Raw genomic sequence first — 6,612 nt, 5'->3', positions numbered from 1 at the left:
AAATTGAGTTCGTACGTGCCAACCTCTCGCTTTGTTCCTATCAAATTCAGAGCAAGATGGTCTCAACTGCTGTCAGGTATTCTTCTTGAATGTGTTGAGGCTCCAGACAATGAGACAAATTGGCAAAAACTTTTTGCGGTTTCAAAATGCGTTCTACGTGCTTGTAACCGCGGAGGCAAAAGGCAAAAGCGCAATCAAGACCAACGTCTCGCAGAACGTTTTGATCGTTGGAACGCCGGTGAATATGGGAAGCTTTGGTCAGAAGCTGTCTCCTTGAAACAATCAAAAAGACAGAGAACTAACAGCATTGAAGAAATATCGGTCAGAGCGAAGCCGTTGTGCCTACAAGGCCAATTTGGCCGAGCTGCTAAAGTTTTAGCTTCTGAAGGTCTCGCACCCGATAACAAAGCTACATTCAGAGCACTGGAAAAGTTACACCCGAAAGAACCAATACCTGATGTCAGTTTACCTGACGATATTGCATCCAATGCGTTCCAGTTTAGTGAAAACGCAGTTTATGAACAACTTAAGACATTCAGCAAACACACTGCAGCCGGTCCCTCTAAGATGTTTCCAGAACATCTTCAGCACGCAGTAGACTGCACTGCACCTGATCGGTCTGAGTTTGCACTGAAAGCGATAACAAAGTTTGTAAAATTTGGTAGTAGGGGTCTCTTTCCTGTTTTTATTTCCAAAGCACTCTGCTGCGCTTCACTCACGGCTTTATCCAAAAAGAAAGGTGGGGTGCGTCCAATAGCAGTTGGCGAAGTGTTGCGACGCCTCATAGCAAAATGCTTGGCAAGTGAAGCTAAATCAGAAGCAATTGAGCTATTTGACAGTTTGCAATTGGGAGTCGGCATTAGCGGAGGCGCTGAGGCAATCATTCATTCGTCCAAAAATACATACGATAACATAGTAAGTGCTCAGAAGGACGGAGGCGTGCTTCAAATTGATTTCCAAAACGCTTTTAACTCAGTCAAGCGATCACACTTATTAAAAGCAACTTATGAATTTATTCCAGGAATTGCCGCCTTCACCAATTTTTGCTACTCCCAGCACACACCACTCTTTTATAACAATGCAATCATTCAAAGTGAATCGGGTGTTCAGCAGGGTGATCCGCTGGGACCGTTATTGTTCTCCTTGACGTTATGGCCGATCATACAGAAGATCAAGACTTCAGTTCCGGATTTGGTACAGCACACTTGGTACTTAGATGATGGGTTCATTGCTGGTTCTGAAGATCAGATCAAACAAACGCTTGAAATCCTAGCCAATGAAGGCCCCGAGAGAGGCCTAATCTTGAGAAAAGACAAATGTGAGCTGTGGTCAATTAAAGATTTACCCTCCATTGATCAGGCAGTAAAAAGGAATTTGGGAAACGGCTTTGAAATTCTGGGTGCTGCAGTTGGTTCAAAAAAGTTTGTCGCTTCTTGTTTGAAGAGGAGAGTTCAAGAAATTTTATGTATGCTGGATAATTTACATCACCTCAACGATCCTCAATGTGCATTGGGTATCCTTCGCTACTGTTTGGGAACTGCGAAACTAGTATACTCATTACGAACTAACACTCCATCAAACGAGATGCTCGAAGTATTGAAAAGTTTCGATGACGGCCAAAGAGAAGTGTTGGATCAAATTATTGGCTCAATTATTGATGATGACGCATGGCAACAGTCTTCCTTACCTATCAGTTTGTCGGGACTAGGCGTCAGACAGTCACAAGAGCAATACAAAAGTGCATTTGTGGGCTCAATTTTAGCCTCAGACGAGCTGGTGTACAAAATAACAAGTAGGCGTCCCTCAGAAATTGACACTTTTAAAGAGTTACAACAGAGTCTGGAACAGTTCAATCTACTTTCGCACACGCAAAAGAAGATCCAAGAAGCACTTGATAAAGAAAAACTTGCTGACCTAATAAGAAATCATTCGTCAACCAGGGAAAAAGCAAGACTCCAATCACTATGCCTGCCTCATTCAGGAGCATGGCTTGCTGCGCCTCCAATTCCCGCTCTAGGTCTACACCTTTCGGCTAAGGAATTTCAAGTCAGTGTCAAGTACAGGCTCGGGATCGCGGTTTATGATCAAGAAAGAAAATGTCCTTATTGTAAGTCAGGTACATTGGACACGTTTGGTGACCATGCAGTTGCCTGCCATGGAAGGGGAGATGCGATTTCAAGGCACGATAGAATTCGCGATCGCAAAGCTTCTGCCTGTTCAGCAGCTAATTTGTCTCCAGTAATTGAAAAACGCAATCTCATTGCGGAAAACAACTCACGCCCAGGAGACGTCTATCTGCCTTGTTGTAAATCTGGCCATTCTGCTGCTCTAGACATAACCGTGACTTCCTCTCTGCAACCAAACATTATTTCTCATGCGGCAGAGAAGTCAGGCTATGCAATTGAAGCTGCCGAAGATCGAAAATATGCTCAGTATGAAAATAGTTGTGCTCAACAAGGAATTATGTTCGTCCCGCTGGCAATTGAAGTTTTGGGCGGTCTGTCGAGGACTCTGAAGAAGGCCTTATTGCGCATGTCGTTGTTAGCTGATAGCAGAAATTATCAGTCAGTGGGACAATCCATTGCCTTCGACAGAGCAGTTCAGTCACTTTCTGTTGTCATCATACGAGGATCAGCTAATATGCTGTTGTCGCGAGCTCCGTAGTTGAACGCAGCAATTAGTTGAACTGTCTGATAATCAGCGATCCGATTGTGTGGGACGCAATGTGAAGATAACTTTTCCTAGACGCTTGTGTTGAGCTGAATCAATCTCTTGATGAATTAGAAACAAGCCCGAATTCTTATTGTACTCACCCAATGAGAGGGGAGTATTTTCGTAAGCAATGTAAATCAACAGGAGGGTACTTGAGCGCAGTTCATTAACGCGAGGAAATTAAAAAACGAGAGTTAAAAGGCTGATGGAGAGAGGAAGAAATGTCAGAGATCGGAGATAACCTTAAGATTGGCAAAAAGAAATAATCAGCAAACATTTAAATTTTAGATCAATATAAACCAAGATTATTAGATAATGGAGACCACGCAGATTTAATTAAAAAGAAATTGGTTAAAAAAAATAACCAAGTATGGGCTAGTGAAATTGCTAACACTCACCACAGGCAGCTGCGACAAAAAAAAGGTTAATCCATTGTGCCATTCAAAAGCGTGGGATGGATCTTGACCCTGGATATACGCCCAGTCGTCCAGCCCCCTGCGACAGGACGTATAATGACGACGGGTGCCAGTCCATCTGCTTGACCGCCCGACCTGTGCCCGTCCAATTCGTCGACTGCCCTTCGACAGAGGGTGAATGTTGACGATCGGTGCCCGTCCAGTTCGTTGACCGCCCTGTAGCGAACTGGACGGGCACCAGTCGTCAAAATTCACCCTCTGTCGCAGAGTGGTCGACGAACTGGACTGGCAACCTGGTCGGGTCGCTAAAGTTAGCCTAAAGCCCTGTCTTGTTATCAAACTTTTCAACTATTCTGAACTTTAAACTGTTCGGACCTATGAACTTTTTCAAACGCATGAAACTTACGAGATGAAATGATGTATTCATATTTTTATTTTTTTTTGCAGAGGTTGTCGTTTCGCTATACTGTTTAACATAGTTGTCGCTAAACTGATTCCGTTTGATATCTCTGTTGATTTTAATTTATAGTTATTTATAAATAGTGTTTATAAAGGTGCGTTTGTTATTCAATTTTTAAGCTTTCACTTGTTTGCATTATTTTGTTCATGAAAAAAAATACTGAGAGTTTATTCAAAGTCGCTATAAATAAATACTAGTCATTCAATTATCTCATTTGGCTTCTTCAATTTCATATTTTTCCTGCCAAGTAGAATAGACCAGCCTCACCATTTGCTTTGAACAGGGTAATTCTGCGCCAGTTTTAACTTTGAACAGACAAAACCTGCGGCTGTTTGCACAATCGGCAGAAATATTTTTTGATCTTGGGTGTTTTCAAGTGGGAATAATATTTGAGCGTGCTCTATTAAGTGGAACCTCAGACCCAATCAGTAAGAGCAGACTGTAATTAGGCTTTTTAAGTACTCCATCAATTCTTGCCATACAGAGCATAGAACTGGTGATGTGAGTCTTAAAAATACATCAAAAAAACTTGTTGGGCCCTCTATATTATGGCATGAAAATAATATGATCGTGCTCTTAATCCATAAATGGTTTTACATGTTTCTTTACTGTAAGGATATTCCACTGAAGTCCTGAAAGCAACGAATACTTTTTTTACCCTTTCCCCGTATCATTTGCCAATTTATAAAAATGAGTAAAACTTTTTATAGATTGAAAAAATAATTCAATTTACATATATTTAGTGACTCCTTGGCACTTTTCAGCGCGAAAAAAAAATTTCTAGGGCAATTGAGTACTTTTTTTCAAGTGGATTTGATGTACCGTTTTCAATTGGTTTTGTTTTTAATCGTTTTCCTTAAAAAATAAATCAAATTTTGTCTGATGGCTACAAATATGATATACGGCTACAAACATGCCTAATCCAGTTCCGATCTAACATCGTGCGCCCCTTTCCAGAATTCACTTCTATAATTACGGCAACTCCCATATTGATGGCAGACTGAAACAGAAACTAATGTTCGCAACGTTTGTAATGAGTGCAGTGCAAGCAAAACCGTTAAAGGCAATGTTTACAACTCAATAAAGAATTAGAAGAAGTTTTTGTTCTCCAAAGATTTCAAACAAAATTTTGAAAGTCAACTTTTTCAATGATTTTTTTCTATAAAATTTGAAATTTTGTTCTTTGATTTAGGTTTTTCACGATCTGCAAATTTTGTTGCTCATGATATAAAGCAAACCGGCAAAATTAACCGAAGGGTTAATTTTTGACGTGCCAGGAAAATTAAATGCGGTGATTTTTTCCACCGTATTCCTTCCAAACGGGGAATTGTCTGAGTTCATCGACTGAACGCTGAACAAACTTCTGTTGGCTGCTCAATTGCTAAAAACAATAAGTTTTTTCTGAGAAAACTATGTTTGAACGTTTCAACACCGCTACTCTCAAATCACAGTCAGGCACTAATATTTCAAAGGCAAAACAAAAAATGGATGAAGTTTGTTGCGACGGGAAATACTCTTAGGCAAAAATTACTGTACAAAGAAGAGCAAAGAGCGGTTTGTCTATGGAATCAGGAGAAAACAATCGAAAAATTTATCTTATAAAATTAAATTACTATATAATATTGCAATATTGCTGCTGAGTTGACGGCGTTCGCTAAGCTTTCAATTTATTTGTTTTCAAAATACTCTTGTCGCTGTCAGGTCCCTAAAGTTAGCCTAAAGCCCTGTCTTGTTATCAAACTTTTCAACTATTCTGAACTTTAAACTGTTTGGACCTATGAACTTTTTTAAACACATGAAACTAACGAGATGAAATGACGCGTTAATATGTTTTTATAAAGGGGTTGTGGCTAATCTGCTTACAATAGATGTCTCAAAACTGGTTCCGTTTGATATCTCTTTTGAGTTTAATTTATAGTTTTTTATGAACAGTATTTATATAAAGGTGTGTTTGTTATTCAATTTTTATGCTTTAAATGTTGCATTATTTTTTACATGAAACAATAAATACGGAGAGTTAATTCAAAATCGTTACAAATATATACTAGTCAACCAATTATCTCAATTGTCTTCTCCACTTTCATAGTTTTCATGCCAAGCAGAATAGACCAGCCTCAATATTTGGTTTGAAAAGGGCAATTCTGCGGCTGTTTTAACTTTGAACAGACAAAACCTGCGGCTGTTTGCACAATCGGCAGAAATATTTTTTGATCTCGGGTGTTTTCAAGTAGGAGTAATATTTGAGAGTGCTCTATTAAGTGGAAACTCAGACCCAATCAGTAAGAGCAGACTGCAATTAGGCCTTTTAAGTACTCCATCAATTCTTGCCATACAGAGCACAGAACTCGTGATGTGAGTCTTAAAAATACATCAAAAATCTTGTTGGGCCCTCTATATTATGGCATGAAAATAATATGATCGTGCTCTTAATCCATAAATGGTTTTACATGTTTATTTACTGTAAGGATATTTCACTGAAGTCCTGAAAGCAATGAAAACTTTTTTTGCCCTTTGCCCATTTTCCCCGTATCATTTGCCAATTTGTAACAATGAGTAAAACTTTTTATAGATTGAAAAAATAATTCAATTTACATATATTTTAGTGACTCCTTGACACTTTTCAGCGCGAAAAAAAAATTTCTAGGGCAATTGAGTACTTTTTTTCAAGTGGATTTGATGTACCGTTTTCAATTAGTTTTATTTTTAATCATTTTCCTTAAAAAATTAAACCCAATTTTTACTGATGGCTACAAATATGCCTAATCCAGTTCCGATCTAACATCGTGTGCCCCTTTCCAGAATTCACTTCTATATTTACGGCAACTCCCATAATGATGGCAGACTGAAACAGAAACTAATGTTCGCAACGTTTGTAATGAGTGCAGTGCAAGCAAGAAAAGTTAAAGGCAATTTGTACAACTCGATAAAGAATTAGAAGAAGTTTTTGTTCTCCAAAGACTTCAAACAAAATTCTAAAAGTCAACTTTTTCAATGATTTCTTTCTATAAAATTTGAAACTTTGTT

Source organism: Convolutriloba macropyga, chromosome 10 (assembly GCF_964194025.1).
Source record: "Convolutriloba macropyga chromosome 10, txConMacr16.3, whole genome shotgun sequence".
Classification (NCBI taxonomy): Eukaryota; Metazoa; Xenacoelomorpha; order Acoela; family Convolutidae; genus Convolutriloba; species Convolutriloba macropyga.
The sequence above is the reverse complement of the archived record's forward strand: the minus strand, read 5'-3'. Positions refer to the sequence as shown.